Consider the following 17,260-nt stretch of genomic DNA (forward strand, 5'->3'; position numbering starts at 1 on the left):
AGGAACCAGGGCTGGAGATTCAAAGGGACTAGAGCTGCCCACTAGAGAATGTTGCTGAGTAGGGTCCTAGAGGTCCTGGCTTAGTAAATTAGTAAGACCTTTTCTCAATTAGCTCAGAGTTTTTATAACAACTGATTTCTGTGAAGCCCTTGGAGTAACTGTGCTTTGTTAACGAGGTAGTTGCCCCTTCTGCAATCTTCATCCTGCCCGACTGGGCCTGGTGAATGCTTTTTCTCATGCTCAAGGCCACCACGCTGTTCAGGCTGCTGGGTCCACAGCTGCCACACAGACCCGGTGAGGTGCGAAGGCAGGGATCATTAACTCGATGTTCTTGCCAGGGCCACATGCCTAAGGAGCACCAGAAATCAGCCCTGCTCACCCTGGGCCAGTGATCTTTCTGCCAACCTCTGAATTGTCAAATGTTCTGTAGTGAGGAGTAGTCACCCGCTAAGAGACACTAATTAGCAGAGCTTGGATCTGACCTCAGAGGGCCTCATGAAAGACCCAGTGCCTTCTTCCTATTCCTTTACAGATGCCATGGGGAGACCAAAAAGAAATATAGCAAGGAGATGGCAAACTACCCCAGGAATTCATCCTTCTGATCTCTTCAATGGCAGAACCTGCCAAGAGGGAAGAAACCGTAGTCCCTGCCCTCATTTCAGCTAGGTGTGGCCGTGTGGCCCTTGTGTGCAATGCAAGCAGCTTAGAGCTGTGTGATTTCCAGACATGTCCTCTGCTTCCTCTTCCCTCTTCCCTTGGGCAGGAATGGGGCATGGCAGCCCCTGGCAATAGAGACGGGCCCCACCGGGCAGAGGAGCGGCAAGACAGAAGGAATCCCGGTGTCAGCGGCTCCCACTGTCACAGGAGAGAAGCACAGCTCCTCACTTAGACCACTGCCACTAACCTTGGCTCTCTCTGAATCTGTCTGTGGACATGGGACTTACACACAGGGATCCATCTGTGGTGCTGGTTTCTTCCCTTTGACCGGGGTACGCTCTCTTCCTTCTTCTGCTCCCATCTATTCCCTGGCAGGTGACCCATAAGGGCTACACCACCTGGCTTCCACTTTGGCTCATGGAAGGAGGCCCCAGCAGGAGACCAGAGAGGGAAGGAGAGGGAAGTCCTTGCCTGGCGACTGCTGGACCCAGGTTGTGCTCCAAAACCAAAAAGTACAGCTCCCAAAGGTCTAAGAGAGGCCCCTGCCCTTCAGGCTTGGGGTGGGACAAGTCTTAAAGCTTCCTTCTGCCGCAGGGTAGCCATGCTTCTTTGTTTCGTTCAACTTTGGGTAAATAGTTCCTTTATCACACTCTGCTATCCCCTCATCTGTTTGCTGCTGTGACCCAGGCCCAGTAGTGAAGGGATAGAGACTGGAGTGTCTTTGTTCATTGCACTGACTGCAGTTAGAAGATCTGTGTTATCCTGGTTCTGGTCTTAACCAAAACTCACCACTTAGTGACTTGAACAAGTCCTTCAAGCCCCTGGGACTCAGCTTCCTCATCAGGAAGATGCAGTGGGGTAGTGCCTAACTTTCCTTCTGCTACCAGCCTTCCATGATCACTTTGCTTCCAAGTGTCCAGGTACTTGAGGCTAATGACCCAGCTCCCCTGCAGAGAACACAGCTGTCATGGCCCTTAGCTGGCACCCTCCTGGGCTATCATCTGTTCGGGGACACAAATCTTGGTAATTGTCATTATCAAAATGGCATAGGCTATCCTATTGTAAATTCCAAAATCTCAGCAGCTTAACACAACAAAGGTTTATTTCTTATGCACACTAAGGCAACTCTCTAGCCATCCTAAGTAAAACAGGGATTTCCATCTTGGGTCTCCTGCATCTCAACACAGGCCTTAACACAGAGGAGAAGGGAAAGGTTGTATCTGCCTGTTGTAGCTGAAGAGAATTCATCAGATGGCCCTGCCTGAATGCATAACTTCCTGTATGCAGGAGGGAGAAACACAAATCAAGGCTTATTGAGTGTAGGCCCCAGCTCTGTCACAATGGTGTAGAGGCAGAGACTGTTGTGTTTCCGATCTGTGGCAGACTGAAGATTCTGTGTGAAGCAGCCTGGCTCATGAGCTGAGCATCAGTGTGAGGAGGGGACCCAGTGAGTGTCCAGCCCCTGGGTGAAGTGGCCTCTTTGGCTGTCCTGGGTGTCCACGTGGAGCACACATCTGCACCTGGAGATGGTCACCAACGCCTGACCCCTCCAAAGGGCAGACCAAGCCCTGTGCATTGAAGTCTCCCTGCCCAAGCCAGCTAGAATGTCATCACTGGAGGACTCAGTTTAGCACTGCTCTGGGCGCTGAGGTTTCCTTCCTGTAGCAGCAAGGGAAGCCCATCAGACTTAGTCCTTTAGCTGATGAGAAGCGGCCTTTGAAATCCACGTTCCCTGCTCTTCCTTGTTTCCTTTCTGTATTCTCTGGGAAGCTCCCCATCCCCACAGCTCAGAGCCTCACCTGCCCACCCTGGCCTGTCTACTCCCAGGCCTGCACACCCACCCATGGTAGTATAGCAAACTGAAGAGGTATTTTTTTCTTTTCTCATCAAAACATCCCTGTTTCCTACACTCAGTTGGTGCTATGGACACAATGTGTGTGTCTCCCCAAAATTTGCGTGTTGAAGCCCCTGCTCCCCATAGGACAGGGCCTTTGAGGGGTAATTAGGGTTAGATGGGGTTGTGAGGATAGAGCTCCCATGAAGGTTTAGCAACTTTCTAAGACGAGGAAGAGAGAACAGAGCTTGCCTGACAGATGAGACAGCTGACCACAAACTAGGAAGTGGTCTCCCCAAGCACCGAGTCTGCAGGTACCTTGATCTTGGACCTCTAGGCTTCAGACTCTAGAAATAAATGTTCGTTGTCTCTAAGTGGTGTTTTATCACAGTAGGCTCAGCTGACTGAGGGAGATGGCTAACAAAGCCAGAAGGAAAAGTAGGCAGAAGGCAGCATTGATTAAGCACCCACTATGTGCAGGAGGAAGCAGGGACAGGCTCTCACATCAGAGCCAGATCTGGGGACAGGACCTGCGCCTCTGCTGTGGGGAGAGAGCCCAGTGGGCACCAGCAGCACAGAAACACCATCATGGTGGGGGATGGCCACCTGCCGACTCTGTGTTTATATTTATTTGCCCATCATCTTAATTCCCCTGAACTCCAGGAGGTTGAGTAGACATATGTAACTTTAAATGATGACATCCCTCCCCGCCCCTCAACAGGGTAATGCAGCAAAGAAACAGGGAAATCTGGATCCCACCCAAGTCCAGCCGTCAGTAACAGGCATATTCTTTGCTCAGCACAAAATTGTGAATGATAGGTAATTATTGCATGTGACTTCTCAGGGAATTTTGCATTTTACAGTAAGATGTGTAGCAATCAAAGACTTACCCAGAGAAAGGGCCATCAACAGCATTATTCCAGACACTGCCATGCTGGGTTAGACACTCGCTAACAGTGGCAGGAGAGGCAGTTGTCAACTGCCCAAAAGCCCAACAGAAGCCACTTGTGAGCAGAACCCCCTCTGCAGCATGTCCCAGAGAGTATTGGGGGGGGAAACACTGGGTCTGTGGTATAATGAGCATGGAGACTCTGGGCACGATCTTCCTCAGGGGGATTCACAGCACAGGGTCAAGGCCCTACGAGGTTCTGCTGTGAGAAGTCTGCCTGCAGGCAGGAAGTCAACAATGGCTGCTCTGTGGAGATGAGCTGGGTGGGAGAATCACAGGAGGGGCAGGGTAGGAGGTGGACTGCTCCGCCTGCAAACCAAACCTCATCCCAGAGGTATTAGCCCACATGTGCTTTTGTCAGAGCAACACCTAGAAAATGACTAAAGAACTGGTGTTCAATGGAACCCACTTGGGAAATGCTACAGTAAGTTCACGAAAGCCTAAAAGTTGATCACACATCTGTGAAGAAGGAAAGAAGATGGAGGGTGACCAGCCATTCTCCATGGAAGACTCTTCAGAAATGAAAGTGTCAATCATAGGAGAAGGTGCTTCAACCCTCCCGGGCTGATTGCTGCTCATTTGTGCTCCCAGGGGAACGGATCTGAGACAGAGAAGGGGTGTGTGACTCCAGGAGCCCCTGGGTTTGGTGGTGCAAACTTGGCACCCAGTGGAAACCTCAGGAAGGCTAACGGTGCCCAGAAGCACTGTCCTGACACTGGAAGCTCCAGAAGCACAGCTGATTCCCCCCTGCTAGGACGACTGATGGCCAGAGATCCCGAAGGCAGGTGCCTGGCCCGGAGGACTGCTTATGCTCTCCCAGCCTCTGCCCCGCAGCCTGTACTTTCTTTTCATGCTCTCTCCTCACTGTATGTCATGTGCACTATAGCCACACAGCAGAGAAGTGAGAGCTGGCCGCTGTGTGTCCCTTGCCTTACCCAGGTAGGATTCACAGCAGAGGCCCTACGTCTGTCCTTCCCACTAGCCAAAGTCATATCCACAGTCCCAGACCGAAGCTCCTCCCTTCAAACATTATAATCACATCAGAATCCAATGAGGACTTTAGAGGTGAAAAGAAGATCCACAGCTCCAGCCCAGGTCACTGGGCCAGCCCATCAGGTACCTTGTCTATCAGGAATGTGTTTGGATCTGCAGGTATTGGCTCTGCACAAGAGGGATGACCATATTCATTTAGTTTATGCATTAAATGAGTCCTAGAGTTCTTGCCAGGCCATCCAGTGTTGGGGTGGGGGGCAAGCCTCCTTCAGGTCCTCCTAAAACCCCATCCTCCATCTTGTGTTCCAGGATTCCCCCTCAACCTTGCTGTCCCTCAGCAGGTCCGCACAGTAGCATCTCCTCTGCCAGGAGGCCTCATGTCCTCTCTGGGGGAGAGTCCTGATTACGTCCAAAAGACATCCTGCCTGAGTCCCTGCCATCACAAAGGCTCTGTGGACAACTCTTCCTGGAAGGGTGAGAAGAAATCTGAGTAGACCCCTTGTGTCCGAGTATGTCTTTACCTGAAGTTTGGTCTCTGTCTGCTCCTTTCCTATGGAGGGAGGAGAAGAGGCCACTGGAGGATTTGTCCTTGCTACAGACTGAAAGTTTATGACTCTCCAAAATTCATGTGTTTGAGAGCTAATCCCCAACGAGAAAGTGAAGGAGGGGTCTTTGGAGGTGATTAGGTCATGAGGGTGCAGCCCTCGTGCACAGGATTTGTGCCCTTACCAAAGAGCTCCCTTGCCCCTTCTACCATGTGAAGAACTGTGAGCAATAAACTTCTGTTGTTATAAGCCACCCAGTCTGTGGGGGTTTTATTATAGCAGCTAAAATGGACTAAGACAGTCCTCAAAGCTCATATGACAAGCACAGTTACCCTAACTGGCCTCAGCAGGCCTCACCCTCTGGATCCATGGATCCTACAGCAGACTTTGAGGGCAGTGGAGCTAGGGCAGCAGCAGATGGGCCAGGGCCAATTCCCTCACTGAAATGCTGGGATAGTCCATTCCAGTCAGACAAACATCACCCAATCAAGCCCTATCTTTTGGAAAGGGGAACTGTTGGTTTCCATGGTTGATATGGATAAAGCCAAAATGTATTACATTGCTGTCCTTGATCCCATATCACAAGACACCCCAGCTCCCAGTGGGCAATTCAATGACACTGGTCTCTCTGGTGGCATCAACATAGCCAACCTGCCCCCCACGGGCTTCTCACATAGCCTGAGATGCACATCCCTAAGACTCCCCCTCTCTCTCTGCCCTTGTCTCTGAGCCTCCTTACATAAAATCACACCCATCCTCCGTCACTTCTCATCCCTTTCTCTACTTCCTTTCTTTTTTTATTAAATCATAGCTGAGTACATGAATGCGTTTATGGGGTACAATGTGCTGGTTTTATATACAATTTGAAATACTTATAACAAACTGGTCAACACAGTCCTCACTGTACTTTCTTAATTATTGTGTTAAGACATTTATACTCTATGCTTAGTAGAGCTGACATGCACCCTTATAAAATGCACCATAGGTGTGGTCCGGCTAATTACTCTCCCTCCACCTATCCCTCCTCCTACTTTCTTCTTTGTTGTACTCAACACCACTGACATGTTATGTATCTGTTTACTGATGACTCTCTCCCTCTCCTACTCCCGCACACTAGAATCCGAGCAATGATAAGTGTTCAGCTCTCTTTTGTCCAATACCTTGAGCAGAAATTTTAGCTCAGTACCTGGTGGCTGTCACTGGGTGTACTACCACTTAGCCCTCATGTCTCCACTATCACAACACATGTCATACATTGCCTCTCTCTCAAGATGACAGGCCACATTTGCAGTGCCTTTGAATCTCCCGGTCTCCCAGCCCAAGATGAGCATTTGGAAACAAGATTAGTCTGGCATCCCTTAGCCTCAGGAAACTGCTGTTGGTTTTTACTAGGTTATCACAGCCATTTATTTAATTTTACTAGCATTCACTCAAATTTCTGATCTATAACTTCTAAAATCTATTTTTACCCTCTTGAAGATTGGAATAATATAAACCCATTTGGCATCTTCTGGAAACTCTCCACTGCTTTAAACTTTATTGTAGATTATCAACACTGGTTTAACAATCCTGTAGATGTCTATATTCTGGGCTCATTTGTCTTGCTTTCAGCCCTATAAATGCTTTATTTCTGCCTTCTCACTTAGGCTGGGTCCCTTGCCTCTTAACCTTGCTGCATCTACCCCTTTCCATTTTGTAGGTTTTTCTTCCTTAAAAAAAATAATCATAACAGTAAAAGAGGAAGTGAGATATTATGCTTTCTCTCTGACGCCTTTTAACATTATGCCATTTGCTATCAACTGTTAGATTCTGTGAACAAAAGTTTACAAATCCTTCAAAAAATACTTTTTCCTTTAAATAAATTTATTTCAGGTTAATGGGAGGATATAAACAACCAGGTCAAAATATTTGATTTTGTTAGGTAGAGTTCATCTTGTGGTTATGTCCCACACACAAAAGGTGCGCCAACCTCCCCAAGTCCATTCAGTGAGAGCACCCCAACCCCTTCTCTCTCCCTCATTACCCCTCCCCCCACTTGAATTGAAATGAGTTTTTCTTCTATTGGGTGTGGATTAGATCATCTACTGGCTTCATATTTGTATTGAGTACATTGGATATTTGCTTTTCCATTCTTGTGATACTTTACTAAGAAGAATGTGTTTCAACTCCATCCAGGATATTACAAAAGATGTGAAGTCAACATCTTTTTATGGCTAAACAGTATTCCATGGTGTGCATGTACCACAGTTTGTTTTCCATTCCTGAGTTGATGGGATTTAGGTTATTTCCAACAATTTTTTTCTTGTATGAACTTGCTCTGTCATTTGCCTTCCTTGGGACCTCATTCCAGACCTGTGCCATGCTTGGGACTTTATCTTAGATTGCACTTATTCCTTTTTAGCCAACATGACTCAGTCTCAGGGCAGCCTCCTCCCAGCCACGCTTCTGCTGTGTTTCCTGCTGTGTCTTCTCTTCACCACCCAGACCCCAGAGCTAAGGTGCCCCAGGGCTCAACCATGGGACCAGGCTCAACCATTGCCCCTCTATCTCTGCTGTCTCTGTAGGAGTTTGATCCAGCCCTATGACAGATACATCCAATGCTGCCACACCTATTTATCTGCTCCTTTCCCGCTTTTTTTTTTTTTTTGAGACAGAGTCTCACTATGTCACCCTTAATAGGGTGCCATGGTGTCACAGCTCACAGCAACCTCCAACTCTTGGGCTTAAGTGATTCTCTTGCCTCAGCCTCCCAAGTAGCTGGGACTACAGACACCTGCCACAGCGCCCAGCTATTTTTTTGTGGCACTTGTTTAGCTGGTCCAGGCCAGGCTCAAACCCGCCAACCTCGGTGTATGTGGCTGGCATCGTAACCAGCCATTCTTTCCCACTCTTAAATGCTAATTTACTCATCCAGCTGCAGCCTTGACCTCTATCAGGATGTCTAACGAACATCTCAATTCCTCTCCCACCAGCTCCTAGCCTCCTTATTTGTCACATTTTTATAAAATATGTCAGCATTAAATTAGTAACGCAAGACAAAAATCCTAGAGTCAATCTTGTAGCTGCCTTTCCTAATGTTCTACATTCAGTCCACCAGCTAATCCTGCTACCTCCACCTTCAAAATACATCTAAGGTTCAGTATTCTTCCCACCTCATCTTATCCTTTATAAACAGGATAAATTTGTATCCCAATTGGCCCAATTGGCCTCCCTGCATCCACTTTGCCCATGGTCTGTTCTCTACACAAAAGGGTTATCCCACATGATCTGCAAGACCCCAAAGAGTCTTCCCTGCCCACCCCAATCTCACCTCATGGACTCTTTCAGTCCTAGATGCATGCTTTCTGTTCCTCAGTCACATCAAGTGTCTGAGGACATGTGCATTTGCCATGCCCTCTGCCCAGAATATTCTTTCCAGTATTGCCACAGTAAGTTCCCCTTATTACATCCAGATCTCAGCTCAAAAACCACCTCTCCAGGGACAGATAAAATTACAAGTTCCATCCATCTCTATAGCCTACTTATTTCTTCATAGCTTTTGTCATCATCTCATACGTCACTTGTTTACTTATTCATGTCTGTTGGCACCATCAAAAGTAAGCTGCTTGGGGCAGGGTTCTTGCTGTTTCCAGGGTTCCCTGGGTTCCCTGAGTTCCCAGAGTTCTCCTTGAACATTGTGAACTTGACTTTTTCCATGCATCAGTTGACATCTGTATGTCAATATGGTGCCTGAATCTCTCCTCTGAAGGCTGCAGAGGGCTGGGTATGTCGTCAGGACATTGCCCACCCACTGGGTCAGTCTTGAACCACTTGGAGAGCTAAATGCATGTAAGCAGCTGAGGTAATGGGACACAAAGGTAACGCAACTGAGAAGCTAAACACCTGAGTGTGGCATTTAGGGGGTGTACACATCCAGCTGATCTCCAGGGACACCCAAAGCCATACTGTCCACCTAGACCCTGGCTAGAAAGGCCTGCACTTATATGCCACTAATACCATCAGTGAACAGTGCACAGCAGAATGTGGCCCCCAGACCAATGGCCCCCATTTGGAGGAAGGTTTGCCTTTATGCCTGGACAATGAGTCTCAGAGGTCAGTTGAGATCTGACTAGAAAACCAGTTTCAGAAACATGCTCAGAGAATCCTCACAAAACTTGCATATTCAGACTAAAAATGTATTAGCATGCCAGTGGTGACAAATCCACACTGCTCCCAGAGAGAGCAACAGATGCCAGGGAATTCCCTCTGACAAGTCTCCAAAACATGGCCTGGCTTTTGGTGCATGTGGGGCCAGGCCTGGGGCAGCCTGCACGCATTCTCACTACTGCCACAACGGAGCCCTGGCCTTTGAAAATTAATGTGCTGAGTGTTCCAAGCTGATGCCAAACATGCAGATGGACTGAAGGGAAAACCAAAAAGTTGGTCTGCTAGCTTTCACAAATGTTCAAAAAATTTGTATGATGAAACCTAGGATCTCAGATTGGGGACATTTGTAGCATCTCTGTGTGGGCTTTGTCCAGCCTGACCTTTAGTACTCACAGAAAAGGCAACTCACTCCCTCTTGCAGTGGTAACTTTAAGGTGTATTTCCAATGCAGATAGTGTCCAAGTATGAGTTGAGGAGATATGAGTTTGGGAGTTGCTTACATGGGGCTTCACCAACATTCTACATGTCCTAGACGTCTCTTGCAGTGTCCAAACCCAATCTTTCAAGCCCCCTGCCATGCAGGTCATGTATGTGGTCCTCCACCTTCTCACTGAGATGAGCACAATCGCCTTTTGTTCCATCTCCCCATCTGTCTGCTCTCACCACTAATCCACTCTTCAGCTATATGGCCTTTGTGTTTTATTTTTTACACTTAATTTTTATCAAAATTATGGGTGCCCAAGTTTGAATTCAAGTACAAGAGTACCTGTACAAGAGCATAAGAGCATTTGTGCAGAACACAGTGCACCAGCCTCTCCCCTGCCCCCTTGTCTTCCTCCAGTGAGACATTGAGGCAAAACCCTGATATGATGCAGGCCCTCTCGTCATGTGGCTTTGGCTATAACATGGCAGGAAATTGGCTTTCAGATCTCAAATTCCCAGCTAACTGACTCACATGATTGCAAAAAAAAAAAAAAAATTCATTAACTTCTCAAAAATGTAATGTTTTCACTCTACAGAACTGATCAATGCATTGTCATTGGGTTTGGGGGAGTACTTAACTCTGTATGACTAATTACACTGATTTTTTTTAATATGGCATTATTGACTGCTCACAATGGAAGATGATGTTCATTACTCCTGATCCCCACTGTATATACATGGCCTTTCCATCTTTCACTTGGTCCAATTTTGTGCCCTTACAATTTTAGTTAGATCAGGATTTGATGTTCATATCATTATGACTAGCTATGTACTGTTCACTGCTGAGCCATATAGTATACTATAATTACCTTTTATTTCCTGTAGAATACTTTTCTATCCCTGAAGTTCATAATTACTTTTCTATTTCATTTACTTAGTTTTCTTTGCACTCTTCTCCTGTCCTCTCAATGTATTCAAGAATATTTTTATAAAGACTCTCTACTAAAGCTATCTGTTTGGTAATTTCATTTCTGTTTTATTTTACTTTAACATTTTATTATGAAAAATTTTAAACTTAACTAAAAGCAGAAAAAAATATTCTAACAAACCCTACATACCCACAGTGTTGCTGGAAAATTTTAAAGAGATTCCCAGACATTATATAGATTATTGGTAAATGCTGCAATATGCATCTCTAACTTATAGATACCTTTAAAAAGCATAGCCACCAGCTATTATTAAACCTAGTAACATTAACAATGTCATAATATCATCTGATAAACAACATAAATTCCAATGTCGTGTGCATCTTCAATATGTTGTTGTTGGTTGTTTGAATTACAAGTGAGACTCAACCATTGCATCCCCTTGTCTGTCAAGTCTCTTATTTTATAACAATCTTAACTATTTTTCTCAATGTCTTTGATTTGCTAGAGGGACCAACCCAATTGTCTTAAAAAATGTCTGGTGTTATAAACTTTGCTAATTCCTTCCTCCAAGTGTCACCTGGCTTGTGTCTTTCTTCTTCCTAGTCCTTATACCCTGGTTGTTAGTCAGAGCACTGTCTCTCAGCCTGGGCTGCAAATTAGAATCACTTGGCCAGCTTCTAAAAATCCCAGTACCCACACCTCACTCCAGGCCAATGGACATGAGAGTTGAAACCTCTTCCCTTTCAGCAGTGTTTCTCAGCCTGTGGTCCAAACAAGCAGCACCTGCAGCACCCGGGCATGGTGAAATGCACATTCTCAGGACCCCAGCCAGATGAATGGGCCACAAGTCCTGGAAGGGGGTCCAGAACCAGGAGGTTCTGATGCAGTTCATACCTAAAAGGTAGTTTAAATGCTAGTTTCTTCCTCCATATCTTTTCTCAGATACTGTGCCCTAGCAAACTCCAAAGGACACCAATGACTTTTTTCCTAAGTATGATTACGAACTCATAGATTTTGCCTATATGATGTTATTTAATACACCACAGTTATTATATTTCTGATGTTTCATTGCCCCACATTTGATTAGGAAAAGCACTTTAGGTTGGCTTCCATGTCCTTTTGACATGACCTCAGAAGTCTGGAATCATTTCCTTGCTTCCTAATACAAAAAGAAGTTCTAGGCTCACCTTGTAAATTTCCTTCCCCAGACATAGAAGCAGACATTTCTCCATGGAACTCCAGTTTCTTTCAGTGAAATATAGCTTTCAGAGGCCACAATCTGAGCACTAAATATGCTCATTACTCCTGATCTGACATTGCTTCTAGACCTTTTCTGTGAACAGAACAAGAAAACCATGTTTTAGAAAGAAAAATTATGAGTTTAAACTGATATTTCCCATTTTAATTTAATACTACAGAGTTTTGAGTCAACAACTTTGATTTTATATTTCTCTTACACTAAAATCATGGTTCTTAACTACATTAGCATATTTCCCTATATGATTTTCATATGATACATTTCTAATGTTATAGACTGAACTTTATCCTCCCCAGCACCACCCCAAATTCATATATTGAAGCCCTAACCTTCAGTGTGACTGTACAGTAGAACCATTGTAAGTTGACCATCCAAGCACCATAATGAGTTGGTCAACATAGGAGGTGGTCAACATAAAAAACTAGGCCCACTGTACTGATATAGGCATGTGATGTATGTCTAGCCTATGAAAATGAGGTCACCTTAGGGAGGTAGTCAGTGTAGGGTGGTGGTCAGCTATGGAGGCTCTTCTAATAATGAGGAGAAAATTATGAAATAATTCAATAAATTTTTCTAAGGTTGAGTGGCATGAAAACAGAAAAAACCCACAGAATTCTAGGGACAAAGAAAAGATATTAAAGGTTCTAAAAAAGCGGGAGGAAAAGCAAGCTCACAGATTTCATACAAAGAATCAACAAAATATATCAGGCATAGAAGCCAATAAAACAATAGTTTCAAAACTGAAGAAACCAATTTCCAACCAGAATTCTGTACTCATCTAAACCATCAGTCAAGTTAACACTTGAATAAATACATCAAAATATTATAGGTGTGTGTCTTCTCTCAGGAAGTTACCAGAGGTTGTGTAAAGAACTAACACCCAAAGATGGCCCTAATCCAGGAAAGAGGAGTCCATGGAATAATGGTTACATGAGAACCCAACATTACAACTGGACAGCAGGCACAGAAAGCAGCCAGTTTAGACGGGAGCATGTCGAAGCCGAAAATTCTACTAAACCCAACAGTTTTATCAAGTTGGTAACATAAACACATATAGAAAAGAATTACTTTATTCAACTGACTTTAAAGTACAGCATGTGGACTCTACATCCTTAGTGGGATATATTCTAAAGATAAAAAGAACAACAAATAGGGAGGCGCCTGTGGCTCAGTGAGTAGGGCGCCGGCCCCATATGCCAAGGGTGGCGGGTTCAAACCCAGCCCCGGCCAAACTGCAACCAAAAAATAGCCGGGCGTTGTGGCGGGCGCCTGTAGTCCCAGCTGCTCGGGAGGCTGAGGCAAGAGAATCGCGTAAGCCCAAGAGTTAAAGGTTGCTGTGAGCCATGTGACGCCATGGCACTCTACCCGAGGGCGGTACAGTGAGACTCTGTCTCTACAAAAAAAAGAACAACAAATAAATTTCAAACAATAATGCAATAGGCTAATTGTTAATAGTGTGTTGTTATTTATAACCATTTGTATTCATCTATTAGGATGCTATAACAGAATATCATAGACTGAGTGCCAGAAATTTATTTTCCCATAGTCCTTCTGGAGGCTGGAAGTAGAAGATCAAGTGTTGTCTGAGTTTCCCTGGAAGCCTTTCACCTTGGCTTGCAGATGGCCGCCTTCCCACTGCACTCTCACCTTTGTGCACATCCCTTCCTGAAATCTCTTCCTCTTATTTTAAGGACAGCAGTGTGACTGTATTAGGACCACACATTTATGACCAAACTTAATTAGCTCCTTAAAGACCCTGCCTCCTAATACAGTAGAATCTCCCTAGTTGATCACTTCCCTTCATCGACCACCTCCATAAGTTGACTTAATTTTCATAAACCAGACATGCACCATATGTACCCAATGGATATATTGACACCTCTGTAAGTTGTACCTTGACCACTTGGACTGTGACACATAATATTAATTTACCCTTTATAACTTGACCAGTTGAGTCCACTCTACACCAAGGGGCTTTGCCCTTTGGTTGTGTTTTTTTTTTAGTGTAAGTTCTTTTTTCACGTTTTATTACTACGTGTTACATTAGTCCAAATGTCCTATTGTTTACCATGTGTTGTGGAAGATTTTTTTAATGGATAGGACCAGTCTAGAGGGAGATTGCTAAGATCTCACCCTAATGGGCACAATGCAGGATATAGGGCAGAGCTCTTAGGTGAAGTACTCAACTGTGACTCAGACTTTACCTAACAAACACAAACAATGTAACCTAATCGTTTGTACCCTTATATGAATCTAAAATTAAAAAAAAAATTCACACAGGAAAAAGGATGGCACACTCATATGAATGGCAAAACATAACTATAATCCAGAAAGTAGAAGGGAAGAGGAGAGAGAGGGAAGGGGGGGTACATGGGAGGAGGAAGGTTATTTGGGGGGACCTCACCTAATGTGCATGATGCAATGATACATTTCACAACTATTAAAAAATGAGTATAATTGTGATGGATGTGTTACTTAGTTCAAAGTAAGCGTTTCACACTGTATATTGAAGCAGTACCCTGAACCCCATAAATGCATCAATGTACAAAGTTATGATTTAATAAACAATAATTTAAAAGAAAAGGGGTGGCAGATTTCTATGCATCCAGTTGTTGGCTCTAGAACTTTTAAACTGCAACATGAGCTCTCCCAGAAAGTCTTGTATGGTAAATGGAATGCAGTTCCAGTAGAAGTTGAGGAAGGGTTTATCAAAAAGTTCCCAGACTTTGTCAGAGGCTTCAAAGATGACATCTTTAATGCTGACCAGTATGAAGTCTTTCTCAAGGGTGATTCTTGACAGGAAACTTCATCATGAGGGGTGACAATTATAACAGCAGAAAACTTTCCAAAGAATGTTTCACAGTTCTGATTTGTGCTAGCTCAACTGGAGAGAAACTAAAGCCTTTGCTGATTGGTAAATCAGCAAAACAACATGCATTTATGAGCCTGAAGCCTGAAGCCTGAAGCCCTCCCCGTCACTTGGATGACTGGTGCCCTACCTAAAGATTGGGTAAGGGGTATCAATTGAGAAATAAAGAATAAATCATCTGTTCTACTGACAATAAATAATTGTCCTAGCAACCACAGTGAATTATCTCACAAATAGGACACTGAAATTTCTGCCTCTACATACAACCTCAAAAATCCAACTTGTTGACTAAGGCATCATCAAAACATTTAAAATACACCAATACATTATCAATACATTTAAAATCAAGCCCAGCTCCTGCAGGGGGTCATCACTAAAACACAAACCTGCGGTTTGCCTTTGGAGGCAACTTCATCTGCTGCATCCCTAGTACAGGTGCACAACTGCACCCAGCTTATATATTCCTTTTTAAAATAATGTTAACATTCTGGATGCTGTCCTCTGGATCAGTTCTGCTTGGAATAAAGTTCAGCCAGAAACTATATAGAAGTGTTTCAAGAAAGTTGGATTTGTCACAACCCAAGAGCACAATGTTTTGGCCCCATCAGACAGTCCACCTCCCCTGACAGAATTCATAGTAGATTTTGAAGGTTTTGTTGCAATGGATGATGAGGTAGCAACCTGTAAAGAACCTGACCCAGAGGCAATTTTCCAAGTGATATTGACCGAACTATAGACCAGCATCAAAGTGCATGATGAAGCAGCTGATAAAGTGGAAGAGGAAAGTGAGGATGACACAGCAATTGCAGAGTCTCCAGAAGAAGAGGATGTCAGGCATCTCATAATGCATTCCAAGTTATTTGCTGTGAAAAAATGTCCAGGTATGTGGAGAAGTATAGCCAGCGTTGAGAGTGCTTTTTCCCACTTAGGTTGGAATAAGAATAAGAAACAGACAAAGACTGATTCTTTTTTCTGAAGGAATAATTAAGCCATGAAAAACAGTAAGTGTATTGATTTTGTATAATACTATATATATGATTTACTATCTTTTGATTATGTATGATTTCATATGATACTCTCTAATAAAAGCTGTACAAGAAAGTAAAGTACTTGTACATATCAGCTAATTAGGCTTATCCCTTATGCTGACCACCTCTGTTTGGTGGTCAGCTCATCACAGTCCCTTGGCTGGTTAACTGACAGAGATTCTACTGCATTTTCTGTGTTCTTCCTGAAAATGCTTATTATTGTTAACTTGGACCTCATGGGTTGATTATCTAATTTGCTTTCCTTTTCCCTCACTCTCTACTCTGTTCTACCTCTTCAAAGATCTTCTCAGATTTACCTTTGAACATTCTACTCATTTTTTTTTCATTACTTGCTGTCACCTTTTTAATATCCAAAATTGTTTTTCTGTATATTCCTTGTTAAGTTGTTTTGTTTTGTTTTGTTTTTATTTGTTTGTTTGGGACAAAGTCTCTCTGTGTGCCCAGACTGGAGTGCAGTAACACAATCACAGCTCACTGTGGCCTCCAGTCCGTGGGCTCAAGGGTTCCTCCCATATCAGCCTCCCAAATACCAGAAGTACAGGTACACTACTGCACCCTGCTTATATATTCTTTTTAAAATAGTGTCCTAACTGGGTATGGCAGCTCACCCCTATAATCCCAGCACTCTGGAGTCTGAGGTAGGAAGATTTTTTGAGTTTGGAAGTTTGAAACCAGCCTGAGCATGAGCAAGACCCCTCTCTAAAAGCACAGAAAAATTATCCCAGCATGGTGGTGCATGACACCAGCTTCTCAGGGGACTGAGGCAGGAGGATCATTTGAGCCCAGGAGGATGCAGTGAGCTACAATGGGGCCACTGCACTATCACCTGGATGACAAAACAAATCCCTGTCTCAAAAAATAAAATATAAAATACAAGATAAAATAATTAAAATAAAATAATACAATAAAATTCCTGTTCTTGTTTCATGGATCCAGTATCTTTTCTCAGCCCCCTGGGAGTATTGACACATTTTAGTTTAATTTCTCTTCTCTCTGTATAGACTATTTTCCTCAAGTTGAGTTATGTTTGGTTTCGTTTCTACCTTCCATATTTCCTCTGGTTTATTCAACTTTGTCTCTGCCTTCCATATTTCCTGCTGTCCTCAAATATCCTGATACCCTTGATCAAGAAGAAGATCGTGAAAGGCAGCTGGGGCCTCTGCATCAGAGGCCGTTATCAGCGTCTGTAGGTTTTTATTTCCCAGGGCCTGACCAGAGCCCACAAAGCCTGCCCCTGCCCCACCCTCATCAGAAGCCTGCATGCAGTGCTGTGGGAAGCCAGCAGGGAGAGAGACAGGACAGGAGAGGGCCCCTCACTCCCTGCCATCCATATCACACCCACCACTCAGCCCAGAGACCCTCCATTTCACACTGTCTGGTTTCTCCCCAGGACATGGGCAGCAGTTGCCACATCACAGACATTTGAGGAGGGGAACCATGAATCTACCTGTTTCTTAAACACGTGCACATTTCTCCTGCTTTTATACATTTCGAGAGGTGCCTTGTGCTGAGAAATTCTTTGGCCCCGTGGATACTCTACTGTGTAAATCAACTCACTTTGGGGCTTTTATTTCTGCCCGTGAAAAATTCCGTTTTCTCAGCTGAGCC

Source organism: Nycticebus coucang, chromosome 7 (assembly GCF_027406575.1).
Source record: "Nycticebus coucang isolate mNycCou1 chromosome 7, mNycCou1.pri, whole genome shotgun sequence".
Classification (NCBI taxonomy): domain Eukaryota; kingdom Metazoa; phylum Chordata; class Mammalia; order Primates; family Lorisidae; genus Nycticebus; species Nycticebus coucang.